At 45.1% G+C, this 17,746-nt stretch overlaps 33 non-coding genes across 33 annotated transcripts; all 33 read right to left on the bottom strand.

The window, feature by feature from the left end:
- Positions 1-90: 90 nt before the first annotated feature.
- trnar-ccg (transfer RNA arginine (anticodon CCG)) lies at positions 91-163 on the bottom strand. The gene has a single exon. It is a non-coding gene; the product is annotated as a tRNA-Arg (tRNA).
- A 675-nt stretch (positions 164-838) lies between these two features.
- On the bottom strand, positions 839-911 carry trnar-ccg (transfer RNA arginine (anticodon CCG)). The gene has a single exon. It is a non-coding gene; the product is annotated as a tRNA-Arg (tRNA).
- Positions 912-1,027: 116 nt separating this feature from the next.
- trnar-ccg (transfer RNA arginine (anticodon CCG)) lies at positions 1,028-1,100 on the bottom strand. The gene has a single exon. It is a non-coding gene; the product is annotated as a tRNA-Arg (tRNA).
- A 112-nt stretch (positions 1,101-1,212) lies between these two features.
- On the bottom strand, positions 1,213-1,285 carry trnar-ccg (transfer RNA arginine (anticodon CCG)). The gene has a single exon. It is a non-coding gene; the product is annotated as a tRNA-Arg (tRNA).
- Positions 1,286-1,590: 305 nt separating this feature from the next.
- On the bottom strand, positions 1,591-1,663 carry trnar-ccg (transfer RNA arginine (anticodon CCG)). The gene has a single exon. It is a non-coding gene; the product is annotated as a tRNA-Arg (tRNA).
- Positions 1,664-2,841: 1,178 nt separating this feature from the next.
- trnar-gcg (transfer RNA arginine (anticodon GCG)) lies at positions 2,842-2,914 on the bottom strand. Its single transcript has one exon. It is a non-coding gene; the product is annotated as a tRNA-Arg (tRNA).
- A 116-nt stretch (positions 2,915-3,030) lies between these two features.
- Positions 3,031-3,103, bottom strand: trnar-ccg (transfer RNA arginine (anticodon CCG)). Its single transcript has one exon. It is a non-coding gene; the product is annotated as a tRNA-Arg (tRNA).
- Positions 3,104-3,215: 112 nt separating this feature from the next.
- trnar-ccg (transfer RNA arginine (anticodon CCG)) lies at positions 3,216-3,288 on the bottom strand. The gene has a single exon. It is a non-coding gene; the product is annotated as a tRNA-Arg (tRNA).
- An 864-nt stretch (positions 3,289-4,152) lies between these two features.
- trnaq-cug (transfer RNA glutamine (anticodon CUG)) lies at positions 4,153-4,225 on the bottom strand. The gene has a single exon. It is a non-coding gene; the product is annotated as a tRNA-Gln (tRNA).
- A 482-nt stretch (positions 4,226-4,707) lies between these two features.
- On the bottom strand, positions 4,708-4,780 carry trnar-ccg (transfer RNA arginine (anticodon CCG)). Its single transcript has one exon. It is a non-coding gene; the product is annotated as a tRNA-Arg (tRNA).
- Positions 4,781-5,262: 482 nt separating this feature from the next.
- On the bottom strand, positions 5,263-5,335 carry trnaq-cug (transfer RNA glutamine (anticodon CUG)). The gene has a single exon. It is a non-coding gene; the product is annotated as a tRNA-Gln (tRNA).
- A 116-nt stretch (positions 5,336-5,451) lies between these two features.
- On the bottom strand, positions 5,452-5,524 carry trnaq-cug (transfer RNA glutamine (anticodon CUG)). The gene has a single exon. It is a non-coding gene; the product is annotated as a tRNA-Gln (tRNA).
- Positions 5,525-6,006: 482 nt separating this feature from the next.
- trnar-ccg (transfer RNA arginine (anticodon CCG)) lies at positions 6,007-6,079 on the bottom strand. Its single transcript has one exon. It is a non-coding gene; the product is annotated as a tRNA-Arg (tRNA).
- Positions 6,080-6,561: 482 nt separating this feature from the next.
- trnar-ccg (transfer RNA arginine (anticodon CCG)) lies at positions 6,562-6,634 on the bottom strand. Its single transcript has one exon. It is a non-coding gene; the product is annotated as a tRNA-Arg (tRNA).
- Positions 6,635-6,750: 116 nt separating this feature from the next.
- On the bottom strand, positions 6,751-6,823 carry trnar-ccg (transfer RNA arginine (anticodon CCG)). Its single transcript has one exon. It is a non-coding gene; the product is annotated as a tRNA-Arg (tRNA).
- A 448-nt stretch (positions 6,824-7,271) lies between these two features.
- trnaq-cug (transfer RNA glutamine (anticodon CUG)) lies at positions 7,272-7,344 on the bottom strand. The gene has a single exon. It is a non-coding gene; the product is annotated as a tRNA-Gln (tRNA).
- A 482-nt stretch (positions 7,345-7,826) lies between these two features.
- Positions 7,827-7,899, bottom strand: trnar-ccg (transfer RNA arginine (anticodon CCG)). The gene has a single exon. It is a non-coding gene; the product is annotated as a tRNA-Arg (tRNA).
- A 482-nt stretch (positions 7,900-8,381) lies between these two features.
- On the bottom strand, positions 8,382-8,454 carry trnaq-cug (transfer RNA glutamine (anticodon CUG)). Its single transcript has one exon. It is a non-coding gene; the product is annotated as a tRNA-Gln (tRNA).
- Positions 8,455-8,570: 116 nt separating this feature from the next.
- Positions 8,571-8,643, bottom strand: trnar-ccg (transfer RNA arginine (anticodon CCG)). Its single transcript has one exon. It is a non-coding gene; the product is annotated as a tRNA-Arg (tRNA).
- Positions 8,644-9,125: 482 nt separating this feature from the next.
- trnar-ccg (transfer RNA arginine (anticodon CCG)) lies at positions 9,126-9,198 on the bottom strand. Its single transcript has one exon. It is a non-coding gene; the product is annotated as a tRNA-Arg (tRNA).
- A 482-nt stretch (positions 9,199-9,680) lies between these two features.
- trnar-ccg (transfer RNA arginine (anticodon CCG)) lies at positions 9,681-9,753 on the bottom strand. The gene has a single exon. It is a non-coding gene; the product is annotated as a tRNA-Arg (tRNA).
- Positions 9,754-9,865: 112 nt separating this feature from the next.
- trnar-ccg (transfer RNA arginine (anticodon CCG)) lies at positions 9,866-9,938 on the bottom strand. The gene has a single exon. It is a non-coding gene; the product is annotated as a tRNA-Arg (tRNA).
- Positions 9,939-10,794: 856 nt separating this feature from the next.
- On the bottom strand, positions 10,795-11,000 carry trnal-uaa (transfer RNA leucine (anticodon UAA)). Its single transcript has 2 exons — positions 10,964-11,000; positions 10,795-10,830 (listed from the first exon to the last, which is right to left on the bottom strand). It is a non-coding gene; the product is annotated as a tRNA-Leu (tRNA).
- Positions 11,001-11,297: 297 nt separating this feature from the next.
- trnaq-cug (transfer RNA glutamine (anticodon CUG)) lies at positions 11,298-11,370 on the bottom strand. Its single transcript has one exon. It is a non-coding gene; the product is annotated as a tRNA-Gln (tRNA).
- Positions 11,371-11,482: 112 nt separating this feature from the next.
- trnar-ccg (transfer RNA arginine (anticodon CCG)) lies at positions 11,483-11,555 on the bottom strand. Its single transcript has one exon. It is a non-coding gene; the product is annotated as a tRNA-Arg (tRNA).
- Positions 11,556-11,671: 116 nt separating this feature from the next.
- trnar-ccg (transfer RNA arginine (anticodon CCG)) lies at positions 11,672-11,744 on the bottom strand. The gene has a single exon. It is a non-coding gene; the product is annotated as a tRNA-Arg (tRNA).
- A 448-nt stretch (positions 11,745-12,192) lies between these two features.
- trnaq-cug (transfer RNA glutamine (anticodon CUG)) lies at positions 12,193-12,265 on the bottom strand. Its single transcript has one exon. It is a non-coding gene; the product is annotated as a tRNA-Gln (tRNA).
- Positions 12,266-12,377: 112 nt separating this feature from the next.
- On the bottom strand, positions 12,378-12,450 carry trnar-ccg (transfer RNA arginine (anticodon CCG)). Its single transcript has one exon. It is a non-coding gene; the product is annotated as a tRNA-Arg (tRNA).
- Positions 12,451-13,306: 856 nt separating this feature from the next.
- Positions 13,307-13,512, bottom strand: trnal-uaa (transfer RNA leucine (anticodon UAA)). Its single transcript has 2 exons — positions 13,476-13,512; positions 13,307-13,342 (listed from the first exon to the last, which is right to left on the bottom strand). It is a non-coding gene; the product is annotated as a tRNA-Leu (tRNA).
- Positions 13,513-13,809: 297 nt separating this feature from the next.
- On the bottom strand, positions 13,810-13,882 carry trnaq-cug (transfer RNA glutamine (anticodon CUG)). Its single transcript has one exon. It is a non-coding gene; the product is annotated as a tRNA-Gln (tRNA).
- A 112-nt stretch (positions 13,883-13,994) lies between these two features.
- trnar-ccg (transfer RNA arginine (anticodon CCG)) lies at positions 13,995-14,067 on the bottom strand. Its single transcript has one exon. It is a non-coding gene; the product is annotated as a tRNA-Arg (tRNA).
- Positions 14,068-14,561: 494 nt separating this feature from the next.
- trnar-ccg (transfer RNA arginine (anticodon CCG)) lies at positions 14,562-14,634 on the bottom strand. The gene has a single exon. It is a non-coding gene; the product is annotated as a tRNA-Arg (tRNA).
- Positions 14,635-15,120: 486 nt separating this feature from the next.
- On the bottom strand, positions 15,121-15,193 carry trnar-ccg (transfer RNA arginine (anticodon CCG)). The gene has a single exon. It is a non-coding gene; the product is annotated as a tRNA-Arg (tRNA).
- Between the last annotated feature and the right edge of the window lie 2,553 nt (positions 15,194-17,746).

The raw sequence follows: 17,746 nt of genomic DNA, 5'->3' as shown, positions 1-17,746 counted from the left end.
TGCATGTCCACAGTCTGGCAACATTTGATTAAATTACCATGATCTGTAGTGTGTCCATTTTTTGCCAACTTAAATGAAACCAAGCAAAGTCGACCCAGGTGGGACTCGAACCCACAATCCCCAGCTCCGGAGGCTGATACCTTATCCATTAGGCCACTGGGCCTTCCACTGACAAGCTCGGCCTAAGTCTGCATGTATACAGTCTGGCAACATTTGATTAAACTGTCATGGTCTGTAGTGCGTCCATTTTTTGCCAACTTAAATGAAACCCAGCAAAGATGACCCAGGTGGGACTTGAACCGACAATCCCCAGCTCCGGACGCTGATACCTTATCCATTAGGGCACTGGGACTTGCATTGACAAACTTGGCCTAAGACTGCATCTCCACAGTCTGATAATATTTGGTTAAATTACAATGATCTGTAGCGTTCCCATTTATTGCCAACTTAAATGAAACCCAGCAAAGATAACCCAGGTGGGACTAGAACCCACAAGCCCTAGCTCCGGAGGGTGATACTCCATCCATTAGGCCACTGGGCCTTCCGTTTACAAACTTGGCCTAAGTCTGCATGTCCACAGTCTGGCAACATTTGATTAAATTACCATGATCTGTAGTGTGTCCATTTTTTGCCAACTTAAATGAAACCAAGCAAAGTCGACCCAAGTGGAACTCGAACCCACAATCGCCAGCTCCGCAGGCTGATACCTTATCCATTAGGGCACGCTTTAACAAACTTTGCCTAAGTATGCATGTCCACAGTCTGGCAACATTTGATTAAACTGGCATGGTCTGTAGTGCGTTAATTTTTTGCCAACTTAAATGAAGCCCAGGAAAGATGACCCAGGTGGGACTCGAACCCACAATCCCCAGCTCCGGAGGCTGATACCTTATCCATTAGGCCACTGGGCCTTCCACTGACAAGCTCGGCCTAAGTCTGCATGTATACAGTCTGGCAACATTTGATTAAACTGTCATGGTCTGTAGTGCGTCCATTTTTTGCCAACTTAAATGAAGCCAAACAAAGATGACCCAGGTGGGACTCAAACCCACAATCCCCAGCTCCGGAGGCTGATACCTTATCCATTAGGCCACTGGGCCTTCGACAAACATGGCCTAAGACAGCATGTCCACAGTCTGATAATATTTTGTTAAATTACAATGATCTGTAGAGTTTCCATTTCTTGCAAACTCAAATCGAACCCAGCAAAAACGACCCAGGTGGGACTCGAACCCACAATCCCCAGCTCCGGAGGCTGACACCTTATCCATTAGGCCACTGGGCCTTCCACTGACATGCTCGGCCTAAGTCTGCATGTATACAGTCTGGCAACATTTGATTAAACTGTCATGGTCTGTAGTGTGTCCATTTTTTGCCAACTTAAATGAAACCCAGCAAAGATGACCCAGGTGGGACTTGAACCGACAATCCCCAGCTCCGGACGCTGATACTTTATCCATTAGGGCACTGGGACTTGCATTGACAAACTTGGCCAAAGACTGCATCTCCACAGTCTGATAATATTTGGTTAAATTACAATGATCTGTAGAGTTTCCATTTATTGCCAACTTAAATGAAACCCAGCAAAGATGACCCAGGTGGGACTCGAACCCACAATCCCCAGCTCCGGAGGCTGATACCTTATCCATTAGGCCACTGGGCCTTCCACTGACAAGCTCGGCCTAAGTCTGCATGTATACAGTCTGGCAACATTTGATTAAACTGTCATGGTCTGTAGTGTGTCCATTTTTTGCCAACTTAAATGAAACCCAGCAAAGATGACCCAGGTGGGACTTGAACCGACAATCCCCAGCTCCGGACGCTGATACCTTATCCATTAGGGCACTGGGACTTGCATTGACAAACTTGGCCTAAGACTGCATCTCCACAGTCTGATAATATTTGGTTAAATTACAATGATCTGTAGAGTTTCCATTTATTGCCAACTTAAATGAAACCCAGCAAAGATGACCCAGGTGGGACTAGAACCCACAAGCCCTAGCTCCGGAGGGTGATACTCCATCCATTAGGCCACTGGGCCTTCCGTTTACAAACTTGGCCTAAGTCTGCATGTCCACAGTCTGGCAACATTTGATTAAATTACCATGATCTGTAGTGTGTCCATTTTTTGCCAACTTAAATGAAACCAAGCAAAGTCGACCCAGGTGGAACTCGAACCCACAATCGCCAGCTCCGCAGGCTGATACCTTATCCATTAGGGCACTCTTTAACAAACTTGGCCTAAGTATGCATGTCCACAGTCTGGCAACATTTGATTAAATTACCATGATCTGTAGTGTGTCCATTTTTTGCCAACTTAAATGAAACCAAGCAAAGTCGACCCAGGTGGAAATCGAACCCACAATCGCCAGCTCCGCAGGCTGATACCTTATCCATTAGGGCACTCTTTATCAAACTTGGCCTAAGTATGCATGTCCACAGTCTGGCAACATTTGATTAAACTGGCATGGTCTGTAGTGCGTTAATTTTTTGCCAACTTAAATGAAACGCAGCAAAGATGGCCCAGGTGGGACTCGAACCCACAATCGCCAACTCCAGAGGCTGATACCTTATCCATTAGGGTACTCTTTAACAAGCTCGGCCTAAGTCTGCATGTATACAGTCTGGCACCATTTGATTAAACTGGCATGGTCTGTAGTGCGTTAATTTTTTGCCAACTTAAATTGATTTAAGGCTGATACCTTATCCATTAGGCCACTGGGCCTTCCACTGAAAAGCTTGGCATAAGTCTGAATATCCACAGTTTGGCAACATTTGAGTAAATTATCATGGTCTATAGTGCGTCCATTTTTTGCCAAATTAAATGAAACCCAGCAAAGACAACCCAGGTGGGACTCGAACCCACAATCGCCAGCTCCGCAGGCTGATACCTTATCCATTAGGCCACTGGGCCTTCCACTGACAAGCTCGGCCTAAGTCTGCATGTATACAGTCTGGCAACATTTGCTTAAACAGTCATGGTCTGTAGTGCGTCCATTTTTTGCCAACTTAAATGAAGCCCAGCAAAGATGACCCAGGTGGGACTCGAACCCACAATCCCCAGCTCCGGAGGCTGATACCTTATCCATTAGGCCACTGGGCCTTCGACAAACATGGCCTAAGACAGCATGTCCACAGTCTGATAATATTTTGTTAAATTACAATGATCTGTAGAGTTTCCATTTCTTGCAAACTCAAATCGAACCCAGCAAAAACGACCCAGGTGGGATTCGAACCCACAATCCCCAGCTCCGGAGGCTGATACCTTATCCATTAGGCCACTGGGCCTTCCACTGACAAGCTCGGCCTAAGTCTGCATGTATACAGTCTGGCAACATTTGATTAAACTGTCATGGTCTGTAGTGCGTCCATTTTTTGCCAACTTAAATGAAACCCAGCAAAGATGACCCAGGTGGGACTTGAACCGACAATGCCCAGCTCCGGACGCTGATACCTTATCCATTAGGGCACTGGGATTTGCATTGAAAAACTTGGCCTAAGACTGCATCTCCACAGTCTGATAATATTTGGTTAAATTACAATGATCTGTAGAGTTTCCATTTATTGCCAACTTAAATGAAACCCAGCAAAGATGACCCAGGTGGGACTAGAACCCACAAGCCCTAGCTCCGGAGGGTGATACTCCATCCAGTAGGCCACTGGGCCTTCCACTGACAAGCTTGGCCTAAGTCTGAATATCCACAGTCTGGCAACATTTGATTAAATTACCATGATCTGTAGTGTGTCCATTTTTTGCCAACTTAAATGAAACCAAGCAAAGTCGACCCAGGTGGAACTCGAACCCACAATCGCCAGCTCCGCAGGCTGATACCTTATCCATTAGGGCACTCTTTAACAAACTTGGCCTAAGTATGCATGTCCACAGTCTGGCAACATTTGATTAAACTGGCATGGTCTGTAGTGCGTTAATTTTTTGTCAACTTAAATAAAGCCCAGCGAAGATGACCCAGGTGGGACTCGAACCCATCATACCCAGCTCAGGAGGCTGATTCTTTATCCATTAGGCCACTGGGCCTTCCTCTGACAAGCTCGGCCTAAGTCTGCATGTATACAGTCTGGCAACATTTGATTAAACTGTCATGGTCTGTAGTGCGTCCATTTTTTGCCAACTTAAATGAAGCCCAGCAAAGATGACCCAGGTGGGACTCGAACCCACAATCCCCAGCTCCAGAGGCTGATACCTTATCCATTAGGCCACTGTGCCTTCGACAAACATGGCCTAAGACAGCATGTCCACAGTCTGATAATAGTTTGTTAAATTACAATGATCTGTAGAGTTTCCATTTCTTGCAAACTCAAATTGAACCCAGCAAAAACAACCCAGGTGGGACTTGAACCGACAATCCCCAGCTCCGGACACTGATACCTTATCCATTAGGGCACTGGGACGTGCATTGACAAGCTTGGCCTAAGACTGCATCTCCACAGTCTGATAATATTTGGTTAAATTACAATGATCTGTAGAGTATCCATTTATTGCCAACTTAAATGAAACCCAGCAAAGATGACCCAGGTGGGACTAGAACCCACAATCGCCAGCTCCGCAGGCTGATACCTTATCCATTAGGGCACTCTTTAACAAACTTGGCCTAAGTATGCATGTCCACAGTCTGGCAACATTTGATTAAACTGGAATGGTCTGTAGTGCGTTAATTTTTTGCCAACTTAAATGAAGCCCAGCAAAGATGACCCAGGTGGGACTCGAACCCACAATCCCCAGCTCCGGAGGCTGATACCTTATCCATTAGGCCACTGGGCCTTCGACAAACATGGCCTAAGACAGCATGTCCACAGTCTGATAATAGTTTGTTAAATTACAATGATCTGTAGAGTTTCCATTTCTTGCAAACTCAAATTGAACCCAGCAAAAACAACCCAGGTGGGACTTGAACCGACAATCCCCAGCTCCGGACGCTGATACCTTATCCATTAGGGCACTGGGACTTGCATTGACAAGCTTGGCCTAAGACTGCATCTCCACAGTCTGATAATATTTGGTTAAATTACAATGATCTGTAGAGTTTCCATTTATTGCCAACTTAAATGAAACCCAGCAAAGATGACCCAGGTGGGACTAGAACCCACAATCGCCAGCTCCGCAGGCTGATACCTTATCCATTAGGGCACTCTTTAACAAACTTGGCCTAAGTATGCATGTCCACAGTCTGGCAACATTTGATTAAACTGGAATGGTCTGTAGTGCGTTAATTTTTTGCCAACTTAAATGAAGCCCAGCAAAGATGACCCAGGTGGGACTCGAACCCACAATCCTCAGCTCCAGAGGCTGATACCTTATCCATTAGGCCACTGGGCCTTCCACTGACAAGCTCGGCCTAAGTCTGCATGTATACAGTCTGGCAACATTTGATTAAACTGTCATGGTGTGTAGTGCGTCCATTTTTTGGAAAAAAAAATGAAGCCCAGCAAAGATGACCCAGGTGGGACTCAAACCCACAATCCCAAGCTCCAGAGGCTGATACCTTATCCATTAGGCCACTGGGCCTTCGACAAACATGGCCTAAGACAGCATGTCCACAGTCTGATAATAGTTTGTTAAATTACAATGATCTGTAGAGTTTCCATTTCTTGCAAACTCAAATTGAACCCAGCAAAAACAACCCAGGTGGGACTTGAACCGACAATCCCCAGCTCCGGACGCTGATACCTTATCCATTAGGGCACTGGGACTTGCATTGACAAGCTTGGCCTAAGACTGCATCTCCACAGTCTGATAATATTTGGTTAAATTACAATGATCTGTAGAGTTTCCATTTATTGCCAACTTAAATGAAACCCAGCAAAGATGACCCAGGTGGGACTAGAACCCACAATCGCCAGCTCCGCAGGCTGATACCTTATCCATTAGGGCACTCTTTAACAAACTTGGCCTAAGTATGCATGTCCACAGTCTGGCAACATTTGATTAAACTGGAATGGTCTGTAGTGCGTTAATTTTTTGCCAACTTAAATGAAGCCCAGCAAAGATGACCCAGGTGGGACTCGAACCCACAATCCCCAGCTCCGGAGGCTGATACCTTATCCATTAGGCCACTGGGCCTTCGACAAACATGGCCTAAGACAGCATGTCCACAGTCTGATAATAGTTTGTTAAATTACAATGATCTGTAGAGTTTCCATTTCTTGCAAACTCAAATTGAACCCAGCAAAAACAACCCAGGTGGGACTTGAACCGACAATCCCCAGCTCCGGACGCTGATACCTTATCCATTAGGGCACTGGGACTTGCATTGACAAGCTTGGCCTAAGACTGCATCTCCACAGTCTGATAATATTTGGTTAAATTACAATGATCTGTAGAGTTTCCATTTATTGCCAACTTAAATGAAACCCAGCAAAGATGACCCAGGTGGGACTAGAACCCACAATCGCCAGCTCCGCAGGCTGATACCTTATCCATTAGGGCACTCTTTAACAAACTTGGCCTAAGTATGCATGTCCACAGTCTGGCAACATTTGATTAAACTGGAATGGTCTGTAGTGCGTTAATTTTTTGCCAACTTAAATGAAGCCCAGCAAAGATGACCCAGGTGGGACTCGAACCCACAATCCCCAGCTCCGGAGGCTGATACCTTATCCATTAGGCCACTGGGCCTTCCACTGACAAGCTCGGCCTAAGTCTGCATGTATACAGTCTGGCAACATTTGATTAAACTGTCATGGTGTGTAGTGCGTCCATTTTTTGGAAAAAAAAATGAAGCCCAGCAAAGATGACCCAGGTGGGACTCGAACCCACAATACCCAGCTCCGGAGGCTAATACCTTATCCATTAGGCCACCGGGTCTTTGACAAACATGGCCTAAGACAGCATGTCCACAGTCTGATAATATTTTGTGAGATTACAATGATCTGTAGAGTTTCCATTTTTTGCCAACTTAAATGAAACCAAGCAAAGTCGACACAGGTGGAACTCGAAACCACAATCGCCAGCTCCGGAGGCTGATACCTTATCCATAAGGCAACTGGGCCTTCCACTGACAAGCTTGGCCTAAGTCTGAATATATACAGTTTTGTAACTTTTTATTAAATTATCATGGTCTGTAGTGCGTCCATTTTTTGCCAAATTAAATGAAACCCAGCAAAGACAACACAGGTGGGACTCGAACCCACAATCGCCAGCTCCGCAGGCTGATACCTTATCCATTAGGGCAATCTTTAACAAACTTGGCCTAAGTCTGGCATGGTCTGTAGTGCGTCAATTTTTTGCCAACTTAAATGAAACCCAGCAAAGATGACCCAGGTGGGACTCGAACCCACAATCCCCAGCTCCAGAGGCTGATACCTTATCCATTAGGCCACTGGGCCTTCGACAAACATGGCCTAAGACAGCATGTCCACAGTCTGATAATAGTTTGTTAAATTACAATGATCTGTAGAGTTTCCATTTCTTGCAAACTCAAATTGAACCCAGCAAAAACAACCCAGGTGGGACTTGAACCGACAATCCCCAGCTCCGGACTCTGATACCTTATCCATTAGGGCACTGGGACGTGCATTGACAAGCTTGGCCTAAGACTGCATCTCCACAGTCTGATAATATTTGGTTAAATTACAATGATCTGTAGAGTATCCATTTATTGCCAACTTAAATGAAACCCAGCAAAGATGACCCAGGTGGGACTAGAACCCACAATCGCCAGCTCCGCAGGCTGATACCTTATCCATTAGGGCACTCTTTAACAAACTTGGCCTAAGTATGCATGTCCACAGTCTGGCAACATTTGATTAAACTGGAATGGTCTGTAGTGCGTTAATTTTTTGCCAACTTAAATGAAGCCCAGCAAAGATGACCCAGGTGGGACTCGAACCCACAATCCCCAGCTCCGGAGGCTGATACCTTATCCATTAGGCCACTGGGCCTTCGACAAACATGGCCTAAGACAGCATGTCCACAGTCTGATAATAGTTTGTTAAATTACAATGATCTGTAGAGTTTCCATTTCTTGCAAACTCAAATTGAACCCAGCAAAAACAACCCAGGTGGGACTTGAACCGACAATCCCCAGCTCCGGACGCTGATACCTTATCCATTAGGGCACTGGGACTTGCATTGACAAGCTTGGCCTAAGACTGCATCTCCACAGTCTGATAATATTTGGTTAAATTACAATGATCTGTAGAGTTTCCATTTATTGCCAACTTAAATGAAACCCAGCAAAGATGACCCAGGTGGGACTAGAACCCACAATCGCCAGCTCCGCAGGCTGATACCTTATCCATTAGGGCACTCTTTAACAAACTTGGCCTAAGTATGCATGTCCACAGTCTGGCAACATTTGATTAAACTGGAATGGTCTGTAGTGCGTTAATTTTTTGCCAACTTAAATGAAGCCCAGCAAAGATGACCCAGGTGGGACTCGAACCCACAATCCCCAGCTCCAGAGGCTGATACCTTATCCATTAGGCCACTGGGCCTTCCACTGACAAGCTCGGCCTAAGTCTGCATGTATACAGTCTGGCAACATTTGATTAAACTGTCATGGTGTGTAGTGCGTCCATTTTTTGGAAAAAAAAATGAAGCCCAGCAAAGATGACCCAGATGGGACTCGAACCCACAATACCCAGCTCCGGAGGCTGATACCTTATCCATTAGGCCACTGGGCCTTCGACAAACATGGCCTAAGACAGCATGTCCACAGTCTGATAATAGTTTGTTAAATTACAATGATCTGTAGAGTTTCCATTTCTTGCAAACTCAAATTGAACCCAGCAAAAACAACCCAGGTGGGACTTGAACCGACAATCCCCAGCTCCGGACGCTGATACCTTATCCATTAGGGCACTGGGACTTGCATTGACAAGCTTGGCCTAAGACTGCATCTCCACAGTCTGATAATATTTGGTTAAATTACAATGATCTGTAGAGTTTCCATTTATTGCCAACTTAAATGAAACCCAGCAAAGATGACCCAGGTGGGACTAGAACCCACAATCGCCAGCTCCGCAGGCTGATACCTTATCCATTAGGGCACTCTTTAACAAACTTGGCCTAAGTATGCATGTCCACAGTCTGGCAACATTTGATTAAACTGGAATGGTCTGTAGTGCGTTAATTTTTTGCCAACTTAAATGAAGCCCAGCAAAGATGACCCAGGTGGGACTCGAACCCACAATCCCCAGCTCCGGAGGCTGATACCTTATCCATTAGGCCACTGGGCCTTCGACAAACATGGCCTAAGACAGCATGTCCACAGTCTGATAATAGTTTGTTAAATTACAATGATCTGTAGAGTTTCCATTTCTTGCAAACTCAAATTGAACCCAGCAAAAACAACCCAGGTGGGACTTGAACCGACAATCCCCAGCTCCGGACGCTGATACCTTATCCATTAGGGCACTGGGACTTGCATTGACAAGCTTGGCCTAAGACTGCATCTCCACAGTCTGATAATATTTGGTTAAATTACAATGATCTGTAGAGTTTCCATTTATTGCCAACTTAAATGAAACCCAGCAAAGATGACCCAGGTGGGACTAGAACCCACAATCGCCAGCTCCGCAGGCTGATACCTTATCCATTAGGGCACTCTTTAACAAACTTGGCCTAAGTATGCATGTCCACAGTCTGGCAACATTTGATTAAACTGGAATGGTCTGTAGTGCGTTAATTTTTTGCCAACTTAAATGAAGCCCAGCAAAGATGACCCAGGTGGGACTAGAACCCACAATCGCCAGCTCCGGAGGCTGATACCTTATCCATTAGGCCACTGGGCCTTTGACAAACATGGCCTAAGACAGCATGTCCACAGTCTGTTAATATTTTGTTAAATTACAATGATCTGTAGAGTTTCCATTTCTTGCAAACTTAAATCGAACCCAGCAAAAACGACCCAGGTGGGACTCGAACCCACAATCCCCAGCTCCGGAGGCTGATACCTTATCCATTAGGCCACTGGGCCTTCCACTGACAAGCTCGGCCTAAGTCTGCATGTATACAGTCTGGCAACATTTGATTAAACTGTCATGGTCTGTAGTGCGTCCATTTTTTGCCAACTTAAATGAAACCCAGCAAAGATGACCCAGGTGGGACTTGAACCGACAATCCCCAGCTCCGGACGCTGATACCTTATCCATTAGGGCACTGGGACTTGCATTGACAAACTTGGCCTAAGACTGCATCTCCACAGTCTGATAATATTTGGTTAAATTACAATGATCTGTAGAGTTTCCATTTATTGCCAACTTAAATGAAACCCAGCAAAGATGACCCAGGTGGGACTAGAACCCACAAGCCCTAGCTCCGGAGGGTGATACTCCATCCAGTAGGCCACTGGGCCTTCCGCTGACAAGCTTGGCCTAAGTCTGAATATCCACAGTCTGGCAACATTTGATTAAATTACCATGATCTGTAGTGTGTCCATTTTTTGCCAACTTAAATGAAACCAAGCAAAGTCGACCCAGGTGGAACTCGAACCCACAATCGCCAGCTCCGCAGGCTGATACCTTATCCATTAGGGCACTCTTTAACAAACTTGGCCTAAGTATGCATGTCCACAGTCTGGCAACATTTGATTAAATTACCATGATCTGTAGTGTGTCCATTTTTTGCCAACTTAAATGAAACCAAGCAAAGTCGACCCAGGTGGAAATCGAACCCACAATCGCCAGCTCCGCAGGCTGATACCTTATCCATTAGGGCACTCTTTATCAAACTTGGCCTAAGTATGCATGTCCACAGTCTGGCAACATTTGATTAAACTGGCATGGTCTGTAGTGCGTTAATTTTTTGCCAACTTAAATGAAACGCAGCAAAGATGGCCCAGGTGGGACTCGAACCCACAATCGCCAGCTCCAGAGGCTGATACCTTATCCATTAGGGTACTCTTTAACAAGCTCGGCCTAAGTCTGCATGTATACAGTCTGGCACCATTTGATTAAACTGGCATGGTCTGTAGTGCGTTAATTTTTTGCCAACTTAAATTGATTTAAGGCTGATACCTTATCCATTAGGCCACTGGGCCTTCCACTGAAAAGCTTGGCATAAGTCTGAATATCCACAGTTTGGCAACATTTGAGTAAATTATCATGGTCTATAGTGCGTCCATTTTTTGCCAAATTAAATGAAACCCAGCAAAGACAACCCAGGTGGGACTCGAACCCACAATCGCCAGCTCCGCAGGCTGATACCTCATCCATTATGGCACTCTTTAACAAACTTGGCCTAAGTATGCATGTCCACAGTCTGGCAACATTTGATTAAACTGGCATGGTCTGTAGTGCGTTAATTTTTTGCCAACTTAAATGAAGCCCAGCAAAGATGACCCAGGTGGGACTCAAACCCACAATCCCCAGCTCCAGAGGCTGATACCTTATCCATTAGGCCACTGGGCCTTTGACAAACATGGCCTAAGACAGCATGTCCACAGTCTGATAATATTTTGTTAAATTACAATGATCTGTAGAGTTTCCATTTCTTGCAAACTCAAATCGAACCCAGCAAAAACGACCCAGGTGGGACTCGAACCCACAATCCCCAGCTCCGGAGGCTGATACCTTATCCATTAGGCCACTGGGCCTTCCACTGACAAGCTCGGCCTAAGTCTGCATGTATACAGTCTGGCAACATTTGATTAAACTGTCATGGTGTGTAGTGCGTCCATTTTTTGGAAAAAAAAATGAAGCCCAGCAAAGATGACCCAGGTGGGACTCGAACCCACAATACCCAGCTCCGGAGGCTAATACCTTATCCATTAGGCCACCGGGTCTTTGACAAACATGGCCTAAGACAGCATGTCCACAGTCTGATAATATTTTGTGAGATTACAATGATCTGTAGAGTTTCCATTTTTTGCCAACTTAAATGAAACCAAGCAAAGTCGACACAGGTGGAACTCGAAACCACAATCGCCAGCTCCGGAGGCTGATACCTTATCCATAAGGCAACTGGGCCTTCCACTGACAAGCTTGGCCTAAGTCTGAATATATACAGTTTTGTAACTTTTTATTAAATTATCATGGTCTGTAGTGCGTCCATTTTTTGCCAAATTAAATGAAACCCAGCAAAGACAACACAGGTGGGACTCGAACCCACAATCGCCAGCTCCGCAGGCTGATACCTTATCCATTAGGGCAATCTTTAACAAACTTGGCCTAAGTCTGGCATGGTCTGTAGTGCGTCAATTTTTTGCCAACTTAAATGAAACCCAGCAAAGATGACCCAGGTGGGACTCAAACCCACAATCCCAAGCTCCAGAGGCTGATACCTTATCCATTAGGCCACTGGGCCTTTGACAAACATGGCCTAAGACAGCATGTCCACAGTCTGTTAATATTTTGTTAAATTACAATGATCTGTAGAGTTTCCATTTCTTGCAAACTTAAATCGAACCCAGCAAAAACGACCCAGGTGGGACTCGAACCCACAATCCCCAGCTCCGGAGGCTGATACCTTATCCATTAGGCCACTGGGCCTTCCACTGACAAGCTCGGCCTAAGTCTGCATGTATACAGTCTGGCAACATTTGATTAAACTGTCATGGTCTGTAGTGCGTCCATTTTTTGCCAACTTAAATGAAACCCAGCAAAGATGACCCAGGTGGGACTTGAACCGACAATCCCCAGCTCCGGACGCTGATACCTTATCCATTAGGGCACTGGGACTTGCATTGACAAACTTGGCCTAAGACTGCATCTCCACAGTCTGATAATATTTGGTTAAATTACAATGATCTGTAGAGTTTCCATTTATTGCCAACTTAAATGAAACCCAGCAAAGATGACCCAGGTGGGACTAGAACCCACAAGCCCTAGCTCCGGAGGGTGATACTCCATCCAGTAGGCCACTGGGCCTTCCGCTGACAAGCATGGCCTAAGTCTGAATATCCACAGTCTGGCAACATTTGATTAAATTACCATGATCTGTAGTGTGTCCATTTTTTGCCAACTTAAATGAAACCAAGCAAAGTCGACCCAGGTGGAACTCGAACCCACAATCGCCAGCTCCGCAGGCTGATACCTTATCCATTAGGGCACTCTTTAACAAACTTGGCCTAAGTATGCATGTCCACAGTCTGGCAACATTTGATTAAATTACCATGATCTGTAGTGTGTCCATTTTTTGCCAACTTAAATGAAACCAAGCAAAGTCGACCCAGGTGGAAATCGAACCCACAATCGCCAGCTCCGCAGGCTGATACCTTATCCATTAGGGCACTCTTTATCAAACTTGGCCTAAGTATGCATGTCCACAGTCTGGCAACATTTGATTAAACTGGCATGGTCTGTAGTGCGTTAATTTTTTGCCAACTTAAATGAAACGCAGCAAAGATGGCCCAGGTGGGACTCGAACCCACAATCGCCAGCTCCAGAGGCTGATACCTTATCCATTAGGGTACTCTTTAACAAGCTCGGCCTAAGTCTGCATGTATACAGTCTGGCACCATTTGATTAAACTGGCATGGTCTGTAGTGCGTTAATTTTTTGCCAACTTAAATTGATTTAAGGCTGATACCTTATCCATTAGGCCACTGGGCCTTCCACTGAAAAGCTTGGCATAAGTCTGAATATCCACAGTTTGGCAACATTTGAGTAAATTATCATGGTCTATAGTGCGTCCATTTTTTGCCAAATTAAATGAAACCCAGCAAAGACAACCCAGGTGGGACTCGAACCCACAATCGCCAGCTCCGCAGGCTGATACCTCATCCATTATGGCACTCTTTAACAAACTTGGCCTAAGTATGCATGTCCACAGTCTGGCAACATTTGATTAAACTGGCATGGTCTGTAGTGCGTTAATTTTTTGCCAACTTAAATGAAGCCCAGCAAAGATGACCCAGGTGGGACTCAAACCCACAATCCCCAGCTCCAGAGGCTGATACCTTATCCATTAGGCCACTGGGCCTTTGACAAACATGGCCTAAGACAGCATGTCCACAGTCTGATAATATTTTGTTAAATTACAATGATCTGTAGAGTTTCCATTTCTTGCAAACTCAAATCGAACCCAGCAAAAACGACCCAGGTGGGACTCGAACCCACAATCCCCAGCTCCGGAGGCTGATACCTTATCCATTAGGCCACTGGGCCTTCCACTGACAAGCTCGGCCTAAGTCTGCATGTATACAGTCTGGCAACATTTGATTAAACTGTCATGGTCTGTAGTGCGTCCATTTTTTGCCAACTTAAATGAAACCCAGCAAAGATGACCCAGGTGGGACTTGAACCGACAATCCCCAGCTCCGGACGCTGATACCTTATCCATTAGGGCACTGGGACTTGCATTGACAAACTTGGCCTAAGACTGCATCTCCACAGTCTGATAATATTTGGTTAAATTACAATGATCTGTAGAGTTTCCATTTATTGCCAACTTAAATGAAACCCAGCAAAGATGACCCAGGTGGGACTAGAACACACAAGCCCTAGCTCCGGAGGGTGATACTCCATCCAGTAGGCCACTGGGCCTTCCACTGACAAGCTTGGCCTAAGTCTGAATATCCACAGTCTGGCAACATTTGATTAAATTACCATGATCTGTAGTGTGTCCATTTTTTGCCAAGTTAAATGAAGCCCAGCGAAGATGACCCAGGTGGGACTCGAACCCACAATCCCCAGCTCCGGAGGCTGATACTTTATCCATTAGGCCACTGGGCCTTCCACTGACAAGCTCGTCCTAAGTCTGCATGTATACAGTCTGGCAACATTTGATTAAACTGTCATGGTCTGTAGTGCGTCCATTTTTTGCCAACTTAAATGAAACCCAGCAAAGATGACCCAGGTGGGACTTGAACCGACAATCCCCAGCTCCGGACGCTGATACCTTATCCATTAGGGCACTGGGACTTGCATTGACAAGCTTGGCCTAAGACTGCATCTCCACAGTCTGATAATATTTGGTTAAATTACAATGATCTGTAGAGTTTCCATTTATTGCCAACTTAAATGAAACCCAGCAAAGATGACCCAGGTGGGACTAGAACCCACAATCGCCAGCTCCGCAGGCTGATACCTTATCCATTAGGGAACTCTTTAACAAACTTGGCCTAAGTATGCATGTCCACAGTCTGGCAACATTTGATTAAACTGGAATGGTCTGTAGTGCGTTAATTTTTTGCCAACTTAAATGAAGCCCAGCAAAGATGACCCAGGTGGGACTCGAACCCACAATCCACAGCTCCGGAGGCTGATACCTTATCCATTAGGCCACTGGGCCTTTGACAAACATGGCCTAAGACAGCATGTCCACAGTCTGATAATATTTTGTGAAATTACAATGATCTGTAAGTTTCCATTTCTTGCAAAATTAAATGAAACCCAGCAAAGAAGACCCAGGTGGGACTTGAACCGACAATCCCCAGCTCCGGACGCTGATACCTTATCCATTAGGGCACTGGGACTTGCATTGACAAACTTGGCCTAAGACTGCATCTCCACATTCTGATAATATTTGGTTAAATTACAATGATCTGTAGTGCGTCCATTTTTTGCCAACTTAAATGAAACCAAGCAAAGTCGACCCAGGTGGAACTCGAACCCACAATCGCCAGCTCCGGAGGCTGATACCTTATCCATAAGGCCACTGGGCCTTCCACTGACAAGCTTGGCCTAAGTCTGAATATATACAGTTTGGTAACTTTTTATTAAATTATCATGGTCTGTAGTGCGTCCATTTTTTGCCATATTAAATGCAACCCAGCAAAGACAACACAGGTGGGACTCGAACCCACAATCGCCAGCTCCGCAGGCTGATACCTTATCCATTAGGGCAATCTTTAACAAACTTGGCCTAAGTCTGCATGTATACAGTCTGGCATGGTCTGTAGTGCGTTAATTTTTTGCCAACTTAAATGAAACCCAGCAAAGACAACCCAGGTGGGACTCAAACCCACAATCGCCAGCTCCGGAGGCTGATACCCTATCCATTAGGGCACTCTTTAACAAACTTGACCTAAGTCTGCATGTCCACAGTCTGGCAACATTTGATTAAACTAGCATGGCCTTTAGTGTGTCCATTTTTTGCCAACTTATATGAAACCCAGCAAAGACAACCCAGGTGGGACTCGAACCCACAATCGCCAGCTCCGGAGGCTGATACCTTATCCATTAGGCCACTGCGCCTTCCATTGACAAACATGGCCTAAGACGGCATGTCCACAGTCTGATAATATTTTGTTAAATTACAATGATCTGTAGAGTTTCCATTTCTTGCAAACTTAAATCGAACCCAGCAAAAACAACCCAGGTGGGACTCGAACTCACAATCCCCAGCTCTGGAGGCTGATACCTTATCCATTAGGGCACTCTTTAATAGGGCTGTAACGTCCCAGTCGATTAGTCGATTAATTGGTCGATAAGGTCTGGTTCGACCAAAATTCTGATTGGTCGATTTTTTGCCGCACTCATTTAATCAGTTTGGCCGCGCTCATTTCATCAGGTGGAAAGCACTAATTGCTAATGGGGGTGTTTTCAGAGCACCCCTGTTTCACAGGTAACAGTCTGTTTTCAGAACACCCCCATTGTTTTCACTTTTTTTGGATTAGCCCAACCCACTGGAGAAGAGAGACAGATAAGTAGGCTTTAGAAGGTTTGATGCTGAATATTGTTTATTTAATAAAAAGCTAGTGGACTCAGCGGTCCTTGCCGCGGTATAAACACAAGCATAGAGAGGCCACGTCGCCTCAGCACACCGCGTGCAGTGAAAATGGGAGATTTGGGAGAAAAAAATGGGAGACGTGAATTACACGCGCATCACTTCTCCGCATTCAATATGAACTGAACTACAACATCACCTGATGACAACGGTCAGACATACAGCGGTAACATTGTTGCAGTATGACGGGTAAAGAAAGATTCATTCATTTACATTCATGCACGCACATTTACAACTCACTCACTGACGATAGCAGAGAATGAAACCGAAAGTAACTTAAACAACTCCGGCGCAACTCCAGTCAGCGCTCTGTACACGCACAACTTAATCATATGCCAATAGCAGGTCTACCTTTACAAAACGAATAAGGAATTTAGTACATAGATAATTAATTAAATTAGCACCATAGTATCGTGTATCGGCGATCTCTCAGGCTGACGATAGGGCGATATGAAAATTGAGCATATCGCCCAACACTAGTAAAAGCTTTAAGTCTATTCGTGTCTCAGCCGCGAAGCTGAGCTCTTATGTTCAGCCTCGTTCTGTGCGAGCTGCGCAGAGCGGCTGAAATGATAGTGTCTGACAGTTATACTTATAACATATGACAAAAATAATTTTCTAAATTATTTTGCACATTCCTCAAAAGTTCTTGTGATATCACTAGTTGACAACATAGTACTGTTTTCAGAAATCACAGGCTATGATATTGCGCAGGTGCACGTGATGCACCGCTGTCAGAGACGACAGACTCGTGTGTCAGACTCATTTCAGTGCAAAATAATTAGGTCAATAACGATTTAATATACTGCAAATAGCCTATTAGTTTTTTATGTTTATTTAAAATTAATTTAGGCAGACAACAAGGCTACCAAGTACTGAGCACAGTGCGTATCTAATTAATGTAACGTACGTTTTTTTTTCTCCACGTCTTTTTTAGTCGATTTTTAGTCGAAAGTTTCAGGACTTCAGTCGACCAAGATTTTCTTTGGTTGATTACAGCCTTACTCTTTAACAAACTTGGCCTAAGTCTGCATGTATACAGTCTGGCAACATTTGATTAAACTGGCATGGTCTGTAGTGCGTCCATTTTTTGCCAACTTAAATGAAACTCAGCAA

Source organism: Garra rufa, chromosome 6 (assembly GCF_049309525.1).
Source record: "Garra rufa chromosome 6, GarRuf1.0, whole genome shotgun sequence".
Taxonomy (NCBI): Eukaryota; Metazoa; Chordata; class Actinopteri; order Cypriniformes; family Cyprinidae; genus Garra; species Garra rufa.
Note: the sequence above shows the minus strand (reverse complement) of the source record. Positions and strands in the feature narration are given on the sequence as shown.